This window comes from Berghia stephanieae, chromosome 4 (genome assembly GCF_034508935.2).
Source record: "Berghia stephanieae isolate SIO BIC M18660-M18661 chromosome 4, UCSD_Bste_1.3, whole genome shotgun sequence".
Taxonomy (NCBI): Eukaryota; Metazoa; Mollusca; class Gastropoda; order Nudibranchia; family Aeolidiidae; genus Berghia; species Berghia stephanieae.
Window position 1 is genome coordinate 38,242,394 of NC_088363.1, and position 24,549 is coordinate 38,266,942.

A 24,549-nucleotide genomic window follows, 5' to 3' on the forward strand; every position below is an offset into this window, starting at 1 on the left:
TGTTCCTTTCCACTGCTAAGCAATTGCCTCCCCAAGCTGTTATACAAAATGACAAAACACTTTCGATTACTGCTCCTTGCAGAGGGTTTTATCTATTCTAAACTGAGAGAGTTTTGATAAAAATATGTACGTCTGCACATCTTATGCCTAATTATTTTCAAGTGTTCATCCCACTTGAGCCTGTCATCAATCGTTACACCAAGTTATTTGTAGTGAGGAACTCGCTGGACGAATTGGTCCTTTAATTTTAACGGTTCTATCGGTTCCTTCACTCTCCTAAAGTCAATCACAAAAATCAAAGTGTATGTGTAATTTAATGTGTGTGCGTGTCTATGCACGTGTATGCGTCTCCTATATTATCATTGTATTTTTTTTCTATTGGTTTCAATGTAAACCAAATCCGTTTTCCATTTTCACTGGACTAAAAAATTATATTATTATAATCATGATTATTATCCTATACAAATGTCCAGGCACATCGCTTGGTAACATCATCACTTTCATCGTATCTGGCATATTGTGCGCTGATGGCTTCGATAATGGTTGGGGCTCCGTCTTCTATGTCACAGGTACCGCTGATTATTATTTTATTATTATTATTATTATTATTATTATTATTTTTTATTATATTATTATTATTTTATATTATTATTATTATTATTATTATTATTATTATTATTATTATTATTATTATTTTATTATTATTATTATTATTTATTATTATTATTATTAGTTATTATATTATTATTATTATATATTATTTTATTATTATTATTATTATTATTATTTTATTATTATTATTATTATTATTATTATTATTATTATTATTATTATTATTATTATTTATTATTATTATTATTATTATTATTATTATTATTATTATTATTATTATTATTATTATTATTATTATATATTATTATTATTATTATTATTATTATTATTATTATTATTATTATTATTATTATTATGTGGTGATTATGAATGATGTGTGATGAGAGATGATGATGAGTAGGAGGAGGAGGAGGAGGAGAAGGAGGAGGAGGAGGATATCTTTGTCCACAATCCTCTCTGTCAAAGCATGACGTTATCATTCATCCAAAGCGTTGACCTGATTATAATCGTGTTGAAACCATTCTTTTTATCAGTTAACCGCCGTACTCTGGAAAAAAAAACTGGTTATAAAGATTTGGCCAGAAAATTTCGATTGATTTTAATGACCCTCACATTGGCAAAAACTCTCAAAACTGTGACTGCAAGTCCCAGGTTTGATAGTTTTTGACAAGATGAGGGTCATTTAAATCGGACCATATATAAAGGACGAGTTTTCTGGCTAATTTTTTTTTTTATATACGCGTCTTTTCAGAGCATGCCAGTTAGCTGTTTAATAAGTATTGAGAAAGGTGACAGTGACCTTGAATGATGGCCGTGATGATGATGGAAGTATTGTTTGAAAAAAAAGGTGGGGTTTTGGAAATGATATTGAGGCTGGGAGGAATTTTTATATCAAAAAGTTAAAAGTGTTTTTTTAGTTGTACGGTCAATATTATGAGAGAATGCATAATTTTCTGCCTGAATTCAGTCCCTTGATTAGTGAATAATAATAATAATAATAATAATAATAATAATAATAATAATAATAATAATAATAATAATAATAATAATAATAATAATAATAATAATAATAATAATAATAATAATCACAAGGTAGGAAACGTACTGGACTGTCGTGTAAGCGATGTGGTTTCTTCCAATGAAATTAAATGGTCTACTTACTTACCTAGGTGCCGACTTCGGGCCTTTAGGCACATAGGGCATCCACCAGACATTTGCTCCATGTTTTTGCTGTCGGCTATTACGGTGGTTGTATTCCAGGACAGGTCTACTTCCTTTATTTATTTTTGATGGCCCTCCTCCAGATTTCTTTGGATTTCCCCCGATTTCTCTTCCCATCTGCTGTCCAGTACAGGGTTGTCTTGGGAAGTGACCCCTTTTTTGCTCTGGCCATATTATGACCCAGCCAATGCCATTTTCTTTTTATTTGGCTTTCAATGCTAGTGTAGTCAGCTTTCTTTAAAGGATCCATTGTTTTTATCTTTGTAGGCCAAAATATGTTGACAATTCTTTTTAGACACATGTTTTGGAAGATAATATGAAAAAATGTGATAAAAGGTCATCATTTGACCAACAAACCCACTGTTTATATTTTTGTCGGCCAAAATATGTTGCAAATTCTTTTTTAAATGGTCTAAGTTGTCCTTATATTCGTATTCACTGCATTGTTACACAATTAGGGCACAAAAACGATGACAAACTACTTCCCAAATAAAAATTACTGGAACCAAAAATACCACGTTGAACTTGTTATTCAATTATTATTACAGTACTCGCCGGATTCTAGCGAGCTCTCGGGAGAAGCCAAAAAGTGTGCTGGAATCTAAGCGGGCCGAAATCCGATGAGATCTATTAGAGATAAACAATACATTTAGTCACCCAGCTTCAGTGTGTCGTATTGCAGAGCGTGCTGGAATTCGACGTGCTAGATTCCAGCGACTAGTCGGCATCCTTCCGTCTCAAGAGACGATGGTTTGCGCCCTGTATGGCTTTTAGTCTCATCAGTCTTGTTGAGAGCAACGACGGGTGTGACTCGGTAGACCAATCCTTGCATGGCAGTCTCTACCGCAATTGTTGCACACGTAGTTTGACTGTGTGTTTGGTATTTGGATCTGCTGCCTCTCTTTCCTCTTTGCTCTCTTCTCCTCAAACCTCTTCTTTCTCCTCTCCTCACCCCTCTTCACTCCCTCCATCACCGCATATCTCCAGCCGCTGCGGTCGTCAGCAAGCGACTCCCATGTCTTTGAGTCGATGCCTGTCAATTTCAGGTCTCGTTTGTAGACATCATAGAAACGCAGAGCTTCGGTCCAGAAGCTAGTTCACCGTACATGATGTCTTTGGGTATGCGTCCATCGTCCATCTTGTGTACCTGACCAAGCCATCGCAAGCGTAGCTGCAGAGCATGAGATGCATACTGAAGGAGTTCGCTCTTTCTAGCACTGCATTGTTAGTGAGTCTGTCCTGCCACCTGATGCCGAGAATTCGTCGTAGTCAGCGAATGTGGAAGTTTTCCAGGCGGTTCTCCTGTCTGGCATATGTTGTCCAGGATTCACTGCCATACAGTAGGCTACTGAGTACACATGCCTGGTAGACTCTGATTTTGGGGTTCAAAGTGAGTTGGTTGCTGGCCATGACAGCGGCAGCTTTGGCGATTCACTTGTCTAATTCTGCATCAAGTGAGAGGTTGCTGGTGATGGTTGTGCCCAGGTATGTGAAGTGATCAGTGACTTCTAGCTCCTCGTTGTCAATGTAAATTGCTGGTATAGAGGGGACATCCTGAGACATTACATTTGTTTTCTTGATGCTGATCGTGAGCCCGAATTCCCTGCATGCGTGGGAAAACCTGTATATCAGCCGCTGAAGGTCTTCCTTGGTATGCGCGCATAGAGCTGCATCATCTGCAAATAGTATTTCCCTTATGAGGACTGTGCGGACCTTGGTCTTTGCTCTCAGCCGTGCCAGAATGAACAGCTTCCCATCAATTCTGGTGTGTAAGTGGACTCCGTCTGGGGACTGTTTGAATGCAAACTTCAGCAGTAAGGAGAAAAATATACCAAACAAAGTCGGTGCGAGGACACAGCTTTGTTTCACGCCGCTGCGCATGGTGAAGGGTTCAGAGGATCCACTGTCGTAGCAGATGGTGCCATTCATGTCGTCGTGGAAGGAGGCAATGATGCTAAGCTACTGAGGACAGCCAATCTTTTTTAGCAGCTGGAAAAGGCCCTTCCTGCTAACAAGGTCGTGCTGGAATTCAACGTGCTAGATTCCAACGACTACTGTATGTCATATTGGCGACTTTGTGGTCTTATGGTATCCCATTCGGCGTTTAACCAGTAGGTGGAAGTTTCAAGTCTCGCTGTGAACAGTTCAAATTGAAGTCTTTGGAAATTAGAAAAGAATCACATTTTTAACATACTTAGTAAGTAGTAGTGGAAGGGGGAGAGGTGGCCGAGTGGATAAGGTATTGTGTGACAAGGAAAGATTTGTGGGAGAGGGTTTCATTGGGCAAGATTATTAAGCCCCAATTTGCTCACATTGGACTCATAGCTGATTCCCTTTGATTAGATGAGTATAAAAATGATTTCTTGGGCTGTTGTGTTTGAAATTTCAAAATTCGTTCCCGTCGCGTAATCCTAAGGTCGCGCAGCAGTATATTGGGAACGTATTCGAAACTCCAAACGTCGGAATTCAATAATCTTATATTATTGCTACTCGTAATTTAGGTGGCGCGGGCGTACTCTGGTGTGCAGCATGGTTTTACCTGGTATCCAACTCTCCAGACAGCCATCCTACGATATCCAAGGCAGAGAGGGATTACATTAACAAAAGTATTAAAAACGATACAGTCAAGGTTGGTATAATTTACTCCCTGCTCTTAGCATTCAATAACAATAGATTGATACATATGATTGACAATATCATTGATTCATCACAATTCACCCCCCCTCCTCTCTCTCTCTCTCTATCTATCTATCTATCTATCTATTTATCTATCTATCTATCTATCTATCTATCTATCTATCTATCTATATATCTCTAGTCTATCTCTATCTCTCTTCACTATAACATTTACAATAGAAGATAAATTCAAACTTTGCTTATCCAGATGCAATACTGATGTTACAGAAACTTTTACAATTTGGATTCGAACCAAAGATGGAAAGTTCTCTGGATAGTTTTATAACGTTGACATAGAGTTGTATAAGCTTAGAATTTCATATGACTAGTAATGTTTTGTTGCTCATTTGTTTAATGATTATTGATAGTACTATTGATAGATGTAAATGTTGCTGCTCGAAGATCGAAGAAAAAAATAGCAATGTGAAATTGAATGTAAGCTTCACATTAATAAACGAAAACAGATAAAATGGACGTTTCGGGGTTCCCCTTTATCAATAAAACAGGACGAATGTAACACTCCAGACGAATGAGATAATGTGGTAGTGGCGATGTTAATATGAATAAACAAAAACATTGATGGGAAGGAAATAGGGACAAATGGGCTATTTCCTGCCCATCAGTGTTATTCATCTTAACAACGCCACAACCACAATATCTCATTCGTCGGTAGTGTTTCATTCATCCTGATTTGTTGATAAAGGGGAAACCCGAAACGTCCATTTTTATTTTTAGTAACTTAAATTGAAGCTTACATTCAATTTAACATTGTTTAACATCTGCAATGATCTACTTGGACGTGAAACATGCACTTCATTACCATCTACAACCAATCAAAGAGACTTGCCAAACAAATTTGTCAACTTTTTTAAAGACAAAATCTATAAAATTCGTTCAGAACTAGCCGGCATGAACCATTTATAGATACAAATACATTCTGTGGTACCCCTTTAGAAATGTTCCAACCAGTTTAACCTAGTTTCCTAAAAGAGTTGATAAAAAAGCCCCATTTAAATCCTGCGACCTTGATCTCCTACCAGCACAGCTTTTGGCCAGCTCCATCGATACATTATTACCATCCATTACATCAATCATAAATACATCCATACTGATCGGCGAAGTTCCATCGTGCTTTAAAAGTGCCCTCGTCAAACCACTTCTGAAGAAACCATCACTGGACCACATTATATAAACAATTATCGTCCTGTATCAAATTGACCTTTTTTATCAAAACTTTTGGAGAAGGTAGTACTGACACAATTAACATCTCATCTTAAGAACAACAGTTTGGAACAACCCTTTCAGTCAGCCTACAAACATCAACACAGTACTGAAACGGCGCTTCTTAAAATCTTCAATGACTTGTTATGTCATGTTGATGCTAACAATATCAATGTATTATGCCTTTTAGATCTTTCAGCTACCTTTGACACCATTGCCCATGACATTTTGTTAAGAAGACTAGAAAATACCTTCGGCATAAAAGGAATTGCCCTTAAATGGTTTACATCATATTTACAGGATTGATTGGAGACTGTCGTAGTTAATGGTGTTCAATCAGAACAAATTTTACTAAACTTTGGAATGTCACAAGGCTCTGTTCTTGGCCCTGTCCTTTTTACTATATATATGCAGCCCCTTTCTAGTGTGACATCCAGATTCAATCTGACTTATCATTTTTATGCAGATGATACGCAAATATATGATTCAGCACCCCTTAGTAATTTACATTTCTTTATACAACGAATTACGAGCTGTTTTAATGAGATTAAATCTTGAATGTACCATAATAAGTTAAAATTAAATGATAGTAAAACTGAGATGTTAATGTGTGGAAGGCCGAGTATCCTTTAACAGGCAAATAAATCACCTATTACTCTCGGAAGTAGCTCAATTGAATTTTCAAATAAAACAAAAAGATGTTTCCATGACAAGCCACGTGGATAATACCATACAATCTATGTACATAGAAATGAAAAAAAAAAGCAAAACGCGTAATTTAATACCGAAGCATTTCGCAGAACTTTTAATTAATTCCCTTGTTTTAACTAAATTGGATTATTGCAACCCCCTTTGGGTGAATTAAACTAAAGACAAAATGAGCAAACTTCATGTTGCTCAAAATAACGCAGCCAGACTCATTGTACGCAATAACAAAAAATACTAAGGGTAAACCTGCCATTTTGGGAAAATACTGAAAATGATCGGTAAGGAGAGAGTTTAAAAAGTAGTTTTTAACCAGGAAAACAACTACAACAACACTGAGATTACTCAAAATACTCCAAAACTCACAGATAGGGGCAACGTTTCTCTTTAAAGCAAAGTTACCCCCGGTTGACGGTATATATCATCATTCCTCTTCTCTACATCAGAATTTTAAAGTACCATGGCGGGCTCTTCTGACATCACGTGCATTGTGGGCGTGCGTGACTGCTCACGCGTGCAACAACTGGATGCATTACACAATGCTCACTGGTCTCCCAAGCTACATGAAAGAAGTACTCAAGTTTGACATCAAGCAGGTAAGGAAATCATGCCATAGGTAGTTGAAAATTCTCTTAAAGCTGCCAAGATAGGCCATAAGGCCAAACATTTGGATGGAATCCTTGTGATCCGACGTACACTTCTTTCCAGAAATCTTTATCCAACACTTAACGTGTAGGAGGGGGGGGGGCGAAGTGACCAAGTGGTTAAGGCATTGCACTGTGACCCGGAAGGTCCCCGGTTCGAGCTCCTTGGGCACGATTATTAACCCCCTCGTATTTGGAAAAATTCAGAAATCATTCCTGTCCCCAAAAAAGACAAAGTAAAATCAATGAATGATCTGAGACCTGTCGCTCTTACATCAATTGTTACGAATCAATAACCATGTTAGAGCTCTTTTGGACCCTTATCAATTTGCTTACCAAAGTAAGCGCAGTGTAGAATATTCCATATTAGTTTTTACAAATAACCTCTACAAACATTTAGACATGCCTAAAAGCTACTGCAGAATTATTTTTGTTGATTTTTCATCCGCATTTAATACGATTCAGCACCACCTCCTTGCTCATGAACTTTCTACTTTTAAAATTAATCCTTATATCATCTCCGGGGTGCTAGACTTCTTTACAAATAGACTACAATATATACAAGTAAGAGGAGATGTCCCCAATAACATTACTATAAATACTGTTGCTCCGCAGGGCTGTGTAATCTCTCCCATTTTCTATAAACTTTATACAAACGACTGTAAAAGCGCAGATCTAAACATACCCATTTTAAAATTTGCTGACAATACTACTCTACAACGACTAATTACTGATAATGACGAAATAAATTATAAGGAAGAAATAAATAAATTTGTTTCCTGGTGCGACCATAACCACCTTGAATTGAATGTAAGTAAGACCAAAGAATTTATTATAGACTTTAGAAAAGATAAGAATACAAAAGACCATATCACTATTAAAAATGAAAAAGTAGAGCAAGTAGTAGAATACAGATATCTAGGAATCACCATGGACAACAAATTGCGGTGGATCGTACATACCAGTTCTATCAATAGTAAAAGTAATCAAAGAATGTAGTTTTTTACGGAAATTGTCCCAACTCAACATCGACAAAACACTTTGTACGTTATTATATAGATCTGTAATAGAAAGTGTTTTGGTTTTTTGTATTACTGCCTGGGGGGGGGGTTGTCTGAGCTCAGCAAAAGCTAATTTTGATAGGACTATTAAGAGAGCTGACAAACTCACCACAGGATCCATGTCTTTTAATGATTTATATACAGAATGCTGCTTCAGAAAAATTGGAAATATTTTAGCAAATTCAACACATCCTTTAAATTATCAGAGCACTAAGTCGAACAGAAGTGACCGTTTGTTGTCTATCAGAACGAAAAGTGAAAGACACCTCCGATCCTTTTTACCTTACAGTTGCAGAATTTTTAATAAGGAAAATAATTTATAAATTTTGGTCTGCGTCTGTTTTAATTTTGAATCCTTTTCTTTAAAATTACTCCATACCCACAATTTTTAAACATCAATTTACAAAATGGCTTGCTTCAACTTTTCAATTTACGTATTTAATCTACATTATGTGCCATGTAATTTATACAATGTAATTTTTCTCAGTCAATTTACAATATTATTATACTGTATCTATTCTTAGTTATTTTTACTAATCTGTTTCCTTATATGTTGACATCAATATACATTTTACTAGATTATTGGCAAGGACTATTGGTCAGTACTGACCCCCCAGACGCTAGCACCTGCGGGTCAGTACTGACGAACAGGCGTCAGCGCCTGGGGGTCAGTACTGACCAATACGTCCTGGTGTCTATTGGTCAGGATTGAACAACAGGTGCCACCGCCCACAGACAACCTCTCTTCGGTCTGTGCCACCGCCAGCCATTGATCAGCACTGACGATCATCAGGCCTGTTCGTCAGTGCAACTTAGACCTCTTCGTAATTATTCGACACTGCCTAAAGTATTCCATTAAAAACAAAACAATTAAAATCCCAGGCCAACTTATCCGATGACACTCAGTAAGACATGGTCACTTAGATAAGTTTGATTTCTAACGCGTTGTTTCAAGCAACCATAAGATTCTTTTTTATTTTATGTTGTCCATGCTATTTCTTTGGGTTTTTTTTTTTGTTGTTGTTGTTGCTTTTTCGTATATTTTCGTTATTGCTTAAATTGAAGAAAAATAGAGGAAAATATGTTATATAATATTTCTTGTTACGATTCTTTTATAATACTTGTTCATTCTATTGATGAGTTGTTTTTTTAAATATTTGTTGGAACTGTGTTTTCAGTCCACCAGTGGTCCTCACTTTTAGAATTATTATTTTAATTTAGAACACAGTGTGACGTCAAAATGTATTGCCTTGCACATTTCTTGTACGTAACAATATGTCTCCGGAGAAAAACAAAACAAAAACAAACAAAGCAAAAACCAATGAAAAAAAAAGAGAACAACTTTATAGTTATAGGGTCTTGAATATGCTTAAGGGAGCGTCAGAGAGAGAGAGAGAGAGAGAGAGAGAGAGAGAGAGAGAGAGAGAGAGAGAGAGGACTGCTTTGTAGATACTTGTACTCGCACAATTTTAATTTTTTTTCTGAGGCACAGCCGTACTCGAGGCCAGTGATCGTGGAAAGTGACCAAAGAGAACCTTACTTTAGCAAACAATACTAAAACTCTGATCTCCTTGGAGAACTCAATCGGTTTTTTTATCACAAAAATTCTAACGGACTAGGAGTAGTTTAAAATAGATATAAATGTTGATTTTAAATTAATTGGAGAAACAATATTCTGTGTGTGGCCAATTTTGGCCAAATTGGCTAGGTCAATGGCTATCTGGCAGCAGGCGCCCAATTTCGAACAACTCTCAATCAAGACTTTCCGAGATTAAATAAAACGTTGTAAATGATATTACTAAGTCGTTGAATTGCAATAAATTATATGCCTGTCTATTTCTGCTGATGCCTATGATAGGCTCAGTATCAATGTCGTTTAAGGTAAGTATAGACGATATTTGGTCCTTTATTAATGTTTTTATTTAGGTGGACTGAAAACACAGTTCCTCTTTTTTTTTGTCATGCAAAAAATAATAATAATCATGATAATAATAAATAACGGAAAGGAGGAGAAACTTGATAACGAATAGATTATTCCATTTTTGATCAGCGTGGGTCAGCGGTACGGTCTTTGCTTCGCACCCGAAAGGTACCGAGTTCTATCAACCGCCACTGAGCTGTGTCGCCTTGAGCAAGTCACCTCGACCTAGCTCGACTTGCGGCGCTGCACTGCGGATGATGCCTGAGTTATTCCAGCCTTCCTTTGGTATAGACCCTAGATACAGATGTTCCATGAATAAAGGGAATTTTATTTTATTTATTTATCATTATTATAAGAATATACTGAAAATAACAAAACGTATGAACGCAGTTTTAAAGTACGGCTTTTTAAATCGTAACAGTCACACGGACTATAAGACGTGGGTGGGCACTTCAGGTTCGTATTAAAATTGATTGAATTAATGCGATGACGTTTCCACGTCTTCATATATATTTCATCTCTGCCACTTTATCATTCACCACCGCTTTAACGTAATCGCAGTCCTATTGTCAGATTATATCGATGGTGTTCATCAAGGCAAAGTGCTCACAACATCCGCCAGCCGGATATATTGTACCAATACACAAAACCATGTGTTATAGTCTGATTGAGATACAAAACCATGTGTTATAGTCTGATTGAGATTGATAGAATTCTGTGAGTAGTACTGGCTAAAAGCAACAACAAAGAGCTGAGTGGCGTCAATTTCGTTCCATCAATAAGTTAATGAAGGCTACGCGTTGATTTGATTGACTCAAAACAAAAACAACTTCCATTACAGCCTGACCATTTCACAACCATTGTGTCCCCTCACCAACATTAGATTTAGATAATATATCATCATATTATGATCTCTTCATCATAACTAACTACACCATCATAAAAGGGAACAAACATGTGAAAAAACAACAACAACAAAAAAAACGGACTCCAATCTCTATGGGTACCAAACTTGTGTAATTGATTTTCTGGTCTCAGGGTCATGGCATCTTATTTTCTAAATAAATCATGGGCGCCAATCAAAGAGCATAATCAATTCCTCTTTTACTTCCCGTAATCCTTCGGTATATACATTCTGCTTCTAACTGAAACTTGGTTATATTTACATCCACTTCCCGAGAGTTTGGGACAGGAAGAAGATCGTCACGTTGTCGTCGTGCAGAAGCTTGAGTACCTTCATGATCCTGAAGGCGATCCCAGCCCAGAAACAATCATGCCGTAACAGCTGATGGTGAAACGTCAGACTAAGAACGATCCAACCCGGCGTCCAGACAAGGCCTGCCTTCTCCTGGACTCACATCTCCACAATGAAGAATTTACACATGAGAACGGTGGAAAAAATATGAGTAAATAGCATTTTTAAGGACTCAATTATGTACCGCCAAAAACCAGACCAGTGGAGGGAGAAATTAGAGATTGGAGGACCTGGAGCTCCCTGATGACGATGATGACCACGGACAGGGAAAGATGTAGTTCTTTCGTTGCTGCCCTTCGTGGCAGCAGGTATAGTGGATAGGAAGTAAAATGAGTACCGCCAGATTTAAACCCTCGTACATACAGATAGTAAGCCAAGCGCCATATTATCGCTGATCACAAAGATCAAAAGATCTATATTTGATTTATGTTTGTAGGTGAGATATTGGGGACAAAATGTGCTGTGCTATAATAATATAGAGTCTGTCATCTGTTAAATACGGAGATAAATTTAATTACGTCAATATGGAGTTGATGTTAATTAGTAGTTGTAGCAGTAGTAGTAGTAGTAGTAGTAGTAGTAGTAGTAGTAGTAGTAGTAGTAGTAGTTGTTGTTGTTGTTGTTGTTGTTATTGTAGTAGTAGTAGTAGTAGTAGTAGTAGTAGTAGTAGTTGTTGTTAGTTTGTAGTATTGTAGTAGTAGTAGTAGTAGTAGTAGTAGTAGTAGTAGTAGTAGTAGTAGTAGTAGTAGTAGTAGTAGTAGTAGTTGTTGTTGTAGTAGTAGTAGTAGTAGTAGTAGTAGTAGTAGTAGTAGTAGTCGTAGTAGTAGTAGTGGTAGTAGTAGTAGAAAAGACGGATTGTAACGTTGCAATTGGATCAAGGGAAGTAATTCATTTAATTCCAGACCGACTGCATTTGGATACAAATTCATTCGAAAGTGTACATTAAACTACTCTTTACTTTTTAAAATCATGCTTCAGAGATTAAATAAGAAGAGAATATGCATTCTAAAGTATGGAATATCAAAACTACAAGTAATAGGGCATTATTAAAAAGCTTTTACCAGATTCGCTCGGTTTTTATGATCATTTCTGATCTAAAGCCTTCGAGTTTAATTCAATTCTCATTGGTTTTTAAGGCATACACCTATAGGGTCATGAGAGTAGGTCCTATTTATGCGTGTCTGCCCAAAAAGATACTAATTCATTGCGTATTTTCTTCTCTGGAGCACGATTTAAAATACGCCGCAAGAGGTCGCTGTAACCAATGCATTAAATTAGTCCTGAAATCGAACAATAGTATTTCGTGGATTACCCTTGCTATCTTGGCTCCACAAACTAATTCCTACCTGTTTTTAATTCGCTCTACCCCCTGAACTTGTAATAATAATAATAATAATAGTAATAATAATAATAATATAATAATAATAATAATAATAATAATAATAATAATAATAATAATAATAATAATAATAATAATAATAATAATAATAATAATAATAATAATCGCGAAGTCCAAGGTTTGAGAGTTTTTTACCAAGATGAGGGTCATTTATATCGACTTGCCGCTAGCGCAGTGAAGGGCGGGACTTGATGATGATGGTGATGATGATGATGATAATGATTATGGTTGAGTGGAGGTGGTGGTGCTGCTGCTGGTGGCATGGTGGTGGTGGTGGTGCTGAGGATGATGATAATGATGATTATGTTGATCACCATTATCATCATCATCATCATCATCATCATCATCATCATCATCATCATCATCATCATTATCATTATAGAGGAGAAGAGAACACCAAGGAGTAAGAGAATATTATAGAATCACTGAATCAAGGGATGCAATCCATGAATTACCAATATTCGATTTTAGGACAATTTTCATGCAGTGAGCACAGCGCCCTCAACCGGCATTTTTAAATCGTGGGTCAGGGAATAAATACGCAATAAATTGTTTTCCTGTTTGCCAGACACGCCTATAGAATAGTATGGGACAGGAAATGCGAATTTATTTGTCGTAGGGCAAGTTATTTCAAAGGATGGCATCTTTTGGTACCGTCAGTACAGGCGCCAACGCCCGTAGCGACGTCAGAACTGACCAATAGGCACCAGTACCTATTAGTCAGTACTGACCCACAGGCGCTGGTGCCTGTTCGTCAGCATTGACCAGCAGGTGCCAGCGCCTGGGGGTCAGTACTGACGAATAGCCACTCCGTTATTAGATATCTATATCTTGACAATCTGTATGTCCCTTGAAATTTATACTATGTAATTATTCTTACAGCTTACAATATATATTACACTATACCTATTACCAAATTTTACTTTACCACATTATATTTACGTACATTCTTATGTTTATGTATGTATCATTGTTTGGCATTTTATACGACTGGATGAATAAAGTACATTATTATTATTATTATTATTATTATTATTATCATTATTATTATTATTATTATTATTATTATTATTATTATTATTATTATTATTATTATTATTATTATTATTATTATTATTATTATTATTATTATTATTATTAGACAGGGCTTTGGAAGATGAAATGACTATTGAGGTCAGTGAAGAGGAAACGAGATTCGTATTTTCGAAACTGAACGAGAGGAAGGCTGCTGGACCGGATGGATTGAAAGGAAAACTATTAAAAGAATGTGCCCATCAGCTTTCCCCCATTTATACACATATTTTTAACTGGTCCCCCCAATGCGTTTCGATCCCTGAAATTTGAAAAACTTCAAAAATTATTCCTGTTCCAAAAAAAATAAAACTTGAAACTATGAACGATCTCAGACCTGTTGCGCTGACTTCAATAGTCATGAAATCTTTAGAAAAACGTGTTCTTGTTAAAATTAGGAATCAGTTTATGCCATTGAGTGATAGTCATCAATTTGCTTACAAACCAGGACGTGGCGTAGAGGATGCCATTTTGCTGTTTACAAACAACATCTACAGGCATGTAGATCACGCTAGGAGCTATTGCAGATTGCTTTTTGCAGATTTTTCTTCAGCGTTCAATACAATGCAACCTCAGTTGGTTGTTCAAAAATTGACTAGTCTGAATTTAAACAAGTATATAATTGCTTGGGTGCTCGAATTTCTTACGGAGAGAGCACAATATGTTCAATTAGGACAAAACAAATCTTCCTGTATAACTACAAATACTGGTGCTCCTCAAGGTTGTGTATTGTCCCCTGTATTATTCACAATATACACGAATGACTGTAGAAGTCAAAACCTGAGTGTACCTTTAATAAAGTTTGCAGATGACACCGCTCTTCAAGGCCTCATGGCAAATGGCAACGAAGTGGCTTATAGGCAAGAAATTGATAGATTTGTGTCTTGGTGTGATGCCCACCACCTAGAGCTTAACATAAGCAAGACAAAGGAGCTAGTGATTGACTTTAGGAGAGTGAAGGAACCGATAGAACCGTTAAAATTAAAGGACCAATTCGTCCAGCGAGTTCCTCACTACAAATACCTTGGTGTAACGATTGATGACAGGCTCAAGTGGGATGAACACTTGAAAATAATCAGGCATAAGATGTGCAGACGTACATATTTTTTATCAAAACTCTCTCAGTTTAGAATAGATAAAACCCTCTGCACATTATTTTATAGAGCAGTAATCGGAAGTGTTTTGTCATTTTGTATAACAGCTTGGGGAGGCAATTGCTTAGCAGTGGAAAGGAACAAAATAAATTCAAATATTAAAAAATCCATTAAACGCTATATAAATGATGTTGACGATGTAGATCTTTTATACGAGAAATTTTGTATAAATAAAATAACTAAAATATTAAATGACCAGTATCATCCACTAAGACCATCAATTATTATGTCAGAAAGAAGTGGTCGCCCTTTCTCTATTTCAACGAAAACAGAGAGACACCGCAAATCTTTTCTGCCGTGCAGTATTAGGCTTTATTACAACAAGCAATAATCATTTATATAATTATTTCTCATTTTTACTTTTTAAAAATATAAATATTAATTTATTAATTTATTTGGTTTGCAATCTTTTCAATTTTCAATTTATAGTGACAGTTTTAACTATTTTACAGTGTTGATACTATTCATATTATAAAGCGCAGCTCTGGTTATAGAGCTGCTCCTTTTTTATATATATATACATCTTATTTCCATTGTATTTTTATCTTATTGTGTAAATTATAACACGTCTGTACAAAAAATTTCCTGTTTGGGATGCAATAAAGTATTATTATTATTATTATTATTATTATTATTATTATTATTATTATTATTATTATTATTATTATTATTATTATTATTATTATTATTATTATTATTATTATTATTATTATTATTATTATTATTATCATTATTATTTGCTCAATTGGACAGCATGGATGATTCCTGTTGACATCAGACATCGTGCTTGAAGTATAAGGTTATCTATATTCCTTCGTGGCGGAAGGGCATTTTTTTTAACATTTAGAGGAGAAATGGCGCATATTAGGAGATATTACATTCTTTTTTTTTCATCAGAGAAAAAGAGAAAACACTGTTATCGGCCAGATATACTCATTTTGCACATGAGCCCGGTGAGAGACTGTGAGCTAAGAGCCTTTTCCAAGGACACAACCATACGCTTCTCAAAGCGAGACTCGATCCCCCTCCCGTACAACAATTGGACATTTCTCAATAAATGTAAACACACTGCTGTGTTTATGAAAGTTGTAAACATACCCATGAGTCACGCTGAACAAAAAGACCAATTGTGATGTTGGATATTTCTCAAACTGTGAACGCGTTTCAATATGTGGGTCATTTTGAGCACATATTGCAATGTGACCAATGACCTCGAGCATATGGAAAGGAAATATAGATCGCTCCCATTAGTTGAGGGAATCGCACAAGGTTCAACTGACAGACTTTTCAATTAGGGTGCCATTGGGACTCACGATGGCATTGTTTATAAAAAATAAAAGGTCGGAAGAGAGTTTATAGCGGAATATGCGTGCCCTTCGTGAAAAAAATGAGCTTTCATATAGCGCAATATCCACTCACCGTGCTCAATGCGCTTTACAAGGGGTCCCTGAACAACAGCAACATGTAACTTGTAGAACGAAACATGACGCTTGTTAGGCGATATTACAATTTTTTTCCGACAAAGGCAACGCTTTTAACGGCTAGGTACTTATCTTATGCCTGAGTATGGTGAGAGAATGTGAGAAAAAGTCTTTTCCAATGACTCATCTCTGCGCTGGGCGAGACTCGAACCCAGAACACATTCTGATCCGAAAGCGAGTGTCATACCATTAGACCACATAGCCGCAAATCAGCCTTGTTTATAAAGTCAACCAATCTTTCTGGTCCCCCGGTGTTTGCCTTATCAGGACTTCACTGTATTCCTCTCTAAAAATTAGCGGTGCCTAAATGAGTCAATAAAATGGAAAAATAAAGGGGATAAATGTGTTGATCCCTTAATATATGAGTCACATTTACTCCCTTTATCTTTCTCTCCATATTCCTCTCTATCATTCACACCTTTTTCAACTTCTAATAATCTGTAAACCGCGCCACCTCTCTCTCTCTCTCTCTCTCTCTCTCTCTCTCTCTCATCCCACACAACACACACACACAGACAGACAGACACACACACACACACACACTCTCTCTCTCTCTCTTTCTCTCTCTCTCTCTCTCTCTCTCTCTCTCTCATTGTAGAATGGAGTACTGTCGGCAGTCCCTTACATGGCAGCTGGCGTAGTGTCTCTCACCATTGGACATGTAGCGGATTATGTGCGTTCAAGATGGCTGTCGACCACCGTTACACGACGTCTAATCCAGTCTGTTTGTACGTATAATGATAATAATAATAATAAGAAGAAGAAGAAGAAGAAGAAGAAGAAGAAGAAGAAGAAGAAGAATTAATAATAATAATAATAATAATAATAATAATAATAATAATAATAATAATAATAATAATAATAATAATAATAATAATAATAATAATAATAATAATAATAATAATAATAATAATAATAATATATAATAATATAATAATATAATAATAATAATAATAATAATAATAATATAATAATAATAATAATAATAATAATAAAATAATAATAATAATAATAATAATAATAATAATAAAATAATAATAATAATAATAATAATAATAATAATAATAATAATAATAATAATAATAATAATAATAATAATAAATGATATTTGTTTAGCGCTTTCCAATGTAACACATCGTGTCGAAGTAGCATTATGTCGGGATGACTCGGAATAGTGAAATACAATGTAGAATTGAAATGATAGGAGAGTTGAAGTTTAATGCGGGCTACACACCTATCGGTAGAAATGTCATTTATAAATGTCATTTAAACCGTGACAAATAATCCACACTATTCACGTAAACCGCAAAAACCACCCCAACATATACACCCATTGAGCAACAGGATAGTGAAGAAACCTCTACTCATAATATTCTCGATGGACTCGGAAATCAAGGTCCAATTGTAATAAACATTTGTGAAACATCTCGCAGGAATCCAACACAAAAACAAAGATCCGTCCGAGTTTTTGTTTAATGTGTACAGTTTTTAATTTTTGTGAGTACAGTATTTTTTATGTGTACAGTTGTCTGTTTGTGTTTACAATTTTCTTTTTGTGTGTTCAGTTTTCTCTATTCTGTGATTTTTTGTCTGTAAGTACAGTTATCTGTTTGTGTGTAATAAAGTTTCCTGCTTTTGTGTATAGTTAGTTTCCTGTTTGTGTGTACAATTTATTGATTAGTGTGTACAATTTCTCTTTGTGTGCAGTTGCATGTTTTGCATGTAATATTCTGTTTTTCGTGTGCAATACTCCGTTTTCTATTTTATGAGCAGCTCTCTGTTATATGTGTATCTTTTCTGTTTTGTGAGTAGAGTTCTGTTTAATATGTATACAGTTTTACGCGTTGCTTAGGTATACAATTTTCTACTTTCTACCAATATTCTCAGCTTTCATCGCTTCCGGTTCCCTCATCGTCGCTGTAGGATTTGTATCCTGTGAGAACAGAACCACCGGCATTGTCCTACTGACCTTATCGGTGGGATTTGAAGGCATGGTCTATGGCGGCTATATGGTCAACCATGTGGATTTTGCCCCGGGGTAAGTCAATTAACCAGTCACCAGCCGATTTTTGCCCAATCAAAACGCAAGGTTTGTGACACACCCTCAATCCCGCTCGGACAAATATAGATGATTGTTTGCAATTAAGGTATTTGACATCACGCTGCTCTTTGTTATTGTTTCTAGACCGCTAGTTGTGTGATTAGTTCTCAATAGATTTGCTCAATCAAACTATAAATGTTAAAGGTTACGAATAGTTTTCTGTAATGGTGCGGCAATGTGGTCTTGTGGTATGAGTATGACACTCGCTTTCGGGTCGGAAGGTCCTGAGTTCGAGCCTCGCTCGGCGCATAGTTGAGTCCTTGGAGAAGGCTCTTTAATCACATTTTCTCACTGTACTCAGGTGTAAGTTGAGTACCTGGCCATTAAAAGCGTGGTCTGTCGATTTCTTCAGATAATATACAAATTATTAGGTGACTAACGGGTGTTTGGTTTTTGTTTGTTTGTTTGGTGGGGATTTTGGTTCGTTTTTTATTTTTTTTATTTTTCGTTTTTTTTTTAATCTTCGGATATCTTCCACGACAGATATGCAGGTGTTGTGTTTGGTATAACAAACTTTGTGTCCACAATTCCGGGAATGTTAGCACCTATAGTTTTTGGAGCCTTGACACCAAATGTAAGTTTTCATTTATTTTTTTTCTTCCTATCTTTAAGTATTTTTGAAGCATTTCACCACCCCTTCCAACCTTGAAAAAAAAATACCATCCAATATACTCAGCAGTCCTCATTGCAAAATGGAACACTTTTCTCTGTTTTGTTTGTTTATAGAGTTTTTATGGCGCTTGAGACACATTTAGGACATATCAGGGTCAGTAAAAAGGAAGGCAATGGAACAGTAAAAAGTTCTAGAATTCCAGTTAAGGCATTCAAGAAAACGCAAGACAAAGGGGAATTAGTTCGAAAAAGGAACAGATGTAGATTCAAAGAGCACATTATCAGTGTACTTTGTTTGAGATCACCTAAATGTCTTATCCAGACACAAGCACAGGTCCCCAATAAGAGGAATATATTCAAATGTTTACAAATGATATAATATATGTAAAACAAAAATAATACAGTGCATAATAGAGATATGGTTTACAGGACAAAAAATATCATCTCCCTAACTCTAACACATTTGACTGTGTCCCTCCCAGCCACGGTCAGGACAAAACCAAGTAATCTCGTTTCAAGAATAAAAACAGAAAGCATGTTGGGAAACAGATATAGGGGAATAGTATACACAGTAAGTGCCTCCCTGCCCAATATCGGAGATCAGGAACCCAACCCTGGAACGCCTTTCTTTCTCTAAATCTTGGCATATTTATTTGCGGAAGGTATTGAATTGTAGTAGAATGTTCGTAGACAAATGTTTTTACTATTTAATTTCTTCATTGGGGGCTTAAAATGTAATATTTTAACACAGAAGACAATGGATCGCGTTCCGCACTTTGTGGAAAAGTTGATGAATTAATAATAATAATAATAATAATAATAATAATAATAATAATAATAATAATAATAATAATAATAATAATAATAATAATAATAATAATGGTATACATTTATAGTGCTCCAAACATCCCTCCATCAGGAAGGCTCTGGGTGCAAAACATAGATTAAGCCCTAACACAGTACACGAACAAGACTAATTATACACATAATCAAAAGAAAGCCTGTCAGAATAAGAATGTCTTCATTCGACGCTGGAATTCCTCTAATGAAGACGAAGAACGTATCTCTAGTGGTAGTAAATTCCACAACCTTGGGCCAGACTGCTGAAAGGCGCGTTCACCAGTAACTTTAGTCTTGGTCATAAGAACAGACCTGCATACTACTACGAAAAATTCGTAAAATTACGAAATTTCGGCTCAAATTTCAAAACTTCATGACCATCTCTATGTCAATAAAAATATATTGAAAAATAAAGTTGATACCAGAGTATACAGTACTGTGGATTTTGAAGTGTTTGTTAATCATTGTTAGGGTAAATTGTTGATCTAAAAAGTTAACTATAACAAATATTATTTTTATGTACTAAAAATTACGAATTTTAGAATTTTGAAGTCGACATGTCTGCAATAAGACCGACATGATCATGAACAAAACCACTTACTTATATTTTCTCACCATACTCATGTATAAATGATAGTACCTTACAAACTGTACGAAATGTCTGAAATACCGAATGTTGCTGTTGGTTTGTGACTTTATGTAGAACGTTCTAAACACAATGGGTGATGCCCTACAGAAAAACTGACCTCATTTTTTGTTTGTTTTGTTTTTCGTTTATTTTTTGGGAGTTTTTTTTTAGGGGGGGGGTTGGTCGTTTTTTTTTTGTTTCTTTTTTTTCAGTTTATAATATTTTTTTTTAGAAATAAAATTTTAATTAAAATTTTAAAAAGCCTTTATTGAGAGAAAATGCAAGAATTTTTACGTGAAGTTTAATGTCATTTCCATCAGTCTGACTTGACAATACCAAGTATAATTTACCTTCACTCGCTTCATCATTCCCTCCCAACCCCCAAATCCCCCCCCCCCCCTTGCCCATCTTTACAAACTTTTCTATTTAACACAGAAAACACAAGAAGAATGGAGAAATGTTCTTTACGTGTGTGGAGCCTTCGTGTTGTTTGGAGCCGTTGTCTTCGGATGTTTTGCTCAAGGAGAGACCCAACCGTGGGCCAGAGAGCAGCCCGACTCACCTAATGTCGAGGATGGCGAAGATAGTAGTAGTATTAATAAGGCGAAGCTAAACCCAGCATTTGAACCGGACGAAGAGCTTAAAAATGAAGTGAAATTGGTCGACTGAAGACAGAGATGAATATGAATGATGATGAAGAGCGGTGAAGAGTTTTGTTAAGATATTGATGAAATTAAGTAAAATTCTGGCTATCAATACTGCTCTTCTCTCTCTCTCTCTCTCTCTCTCTCTCTCTCTCTCTCTCTCTCTCTCTCTCTCTCTCTCTTTTTTTTTTTTATTTTTATTTTTTTTTTACTTACATATCAACCTATCTATCTGCCAACCTACCAGCATATATACTTACCTACCAATCTATTTACATACCCACCTGACTAACTATCTTTCCACCTACCTATCTATCTGTGTCAGTCAGTCTATAAATATATATAATATATATCGATCAAGAAAGAAAATAAAATAAAATTTAACACGTTTTTTGTTTAAATTCTTGTCAAGAGTTACTGCTGAGCTTACGAATTTTTTAGGTTAGGTCATCTCTTCTTTCTATCTACAATCCGAATCACTCTCTCCGCTCATCTACTTCCCTGTACTTGAGATGATTTAAAAGACAAAAAGACAAAAAATATCACCTCCCAAAAATTCTAACCATATTTTATTTGACTGTTTCACTCCCAGCTCGGGTTTCCGGCTAAGGACAGGACAAAACCAAATAATCTCATTCCAAGTCAAAGGCGGAAAGCATGTTGGAAAACTATGACAGAATACACAGCAAGTAGCTCCTGCCCTCTATGGGAGGTCAGAAACCCTATCCGGGAGGTATTGCTGATTTTACGAAATTTTTAAGTCATGTTAATTCAGCGCATATATATTCCACATTAAAATTAAAATTATGGCCTATCGCAACGGCACCATAATATTCCATCGCTTAGGCATTCCATGAAGGAATATAGACAATTCATCAAACAGGATGTCTGAGGCCAACATGAATCACCCATGTTGTCCAGGTGAGCAAATTGGGGGTTAATAATCTTGCCCAAGGAAAAATAACGAAAGCGCCTGAAGCGGGGCTCGAACCAAGGACCTTACGGGTCACAGTGCAATCCCTTAACCACTCGATCACTAGGCCCCCCTATATAAAATATTCCACATAAGTAACCTTTATTGAGGTGATTTACAACCAAAAAAAAAGAAAGAAAAGAAATAATAATAACCTTAACCTTTACCCTAACCAATGTGACTGTCTCTCTTCTGACAAAAGACTCCAGAACAAGGCCTAGACATCGGTGCAGGACAAAAAAAACCGAAAAGCTTCGTAGAAAAAAGGTCCATAGGGATTCAAAAATTACCGCAGGTAGCATCCAAGGCCCATTAATTAAGTCAATGGTCCAATAAGCCGACAGTTTATATACACTCTATTATACTACCTGCCAACATTTTATATACACTCTATTATACAACGGAGTAAGACAAAGTTGCGTATTATCAACGGACCTTTTTAACATATAAAGTGAAATAATATTCAAAGAAATTGAAGATATGAAAGGCGTCGTCGTTATATACACTCTATTGTACTACGAGTACGAGCCAACATTTTATATACACTCTATTATACGAACATGTGCTACGAATCCCTTAATTTACAGTAGTACAAATGGCAGTTAATGTTCTCATATTATTATTATTATTATTATTATTATTATCATTATTATTATTATTATTATTATTATTATTATTATTATTATTATTATTATTATTATTATATATTATTATTATTATATATATTATTATTATTATTATTATTATATTATTATTATTATTATTATTATTATTATTATTATTATATACCACTTATATAGCTCATAACCATGATTATTTCATGCTCTATGCGCTTATGATGAAATGCAGACTATTTGAGTTTGGTTATTTCAGTCCACGTCATGTTTATTATAAACATAAATGAATTAAAAGACACCGCCTTGTTTAATGGGATATAACCTCGGTCATTCGTAGAAATGTAAACAATGATTCTATTGCTAAGCCAAACATGTCTACTTCTACGAAATATTCGTAGAACAACGATTTTTTGGCTCCTTCTGCAGAGGGACAACGTGGCTCAGTTGTACGGTCTTTGCTTCGTACCCGAGAGGTACAGAGTTCAATCACCCGCCGCTGCCCTGTGTGGCCTTGAGCAAGTCACCTCGCCCTCGCTAACTTTGCGGCGCTGCTCTGAGGATGATGCTTGGGTTATTCCAGTCTTCCCTTGGAATAGACCCTAAAGACAAATTTCCTCTTGAGGATGAATAAAGGGAATTTTATATTTATATTTTTAAAGATGGCACTAAAACAGATAGTGCAAAGACTGAGAATCGTTATCCAAACTTGATGACGGTAAATTGGTCACTTACAACGGTAGATTTCTGTATTATTTTCTCCATAAAAATAACAAAATTTTAAAATTTCAAGCTGACGAAAATAACAAACTACATAAGATAACCATCGACGGATTGCGGATAAGTAAAATGCTAAATAGTTCTACACGCTCTATCAATAGTTCCATCACATAAAATTATGTGTAGCCTGTAACGTTGGTGAATTGTGTGAGACCTAATCGCACAATTTTAGTGGTCAAATAATAATAATAATAATAATAATAATAATAATAATAATAATAATAATAATAATAATAATAATAATAATAATAAAAATAATAATAATAATAATAACAAAGCAGAGTGATTTCAACTTATTTCGTTCTATTGTTTTTAAACAACCATCTAGATAGATTATTTGTCCGAGCGTGCTTGATCGAGGGAATGTCACAAATCCCACGTTTTGATTGGTTAATAATCTACTTGTTAATTGATGTAAACGGATTTGAAAAATTATAACTACAACAGGTAATGATAATAATAATGATGATGATGATGATTATTTTCATTATGATGATGATGATGATGATGATGATGATGATGATGATGATGATGATGATGATGATGATGATGATGATATCATTTGTGAAGCGCACATACTCCTTTGCCACAAGACTCTAGCCAATGTGGAGTTTGGGGTTTCGCCCACTTTGTCACGTTATGAAGAAACGACAAAATCAAGATTATCACCTTTTCGGAGTCCAACGTTCATTGAGAAGCCCTAGTGGTGGTTGGTGTTTGATTAATTTGGCAACTGAATGTTATCTGTATCACCAGTGCGTTCTTCAACAAGTTTGGGATAATATCATGATTAAAACTTTTAAAGGAGTAAAAATTGGCACCGTGGAATAAAACACTACACCTCTAATTAATTGTAAGTCTTTGCTAATCCCTTTAAAAACATTATGAAATTATTTGTGAATATGTGCCTGTGTAACATAACATAACATAACATAT

At 35.5% G+C, this 24,549-nt stretch overlaps 1 pseudogene across 1 annotated transcript in view; it reads left to right on the forward strand.

Annotated features, from left to right (window-relative positions):
• LOC144971764 (sialin-like) overlaps positions 1–21,627 on the forward strand; it is a 51,512-nt pseudogene extending 29,885 nt beyond the window's left edge. The window contains exons 7-13 of the transcript XR_013645180.1: positions 474–569; positions 4,335–4,462; positions 6,882–7,031; positions 17,020–17,149; positions 18,309–18,459; positions 19,006–19,096; positions 21,038–21,627. The product of XR_013645180.1 is annotated as a sialin-like (transcript). The remainder of the gene's footprint in view (positions 1–473; positions 570–4,334; positions 4,463–6,881; positions 7,032–17,019; positions 17,150–18,308; positions 18,460–19,005; positions 19,097–21,037) is intronic.
• Positions 21,628–24,549: the final 2,922 nt, after the last annotated feature.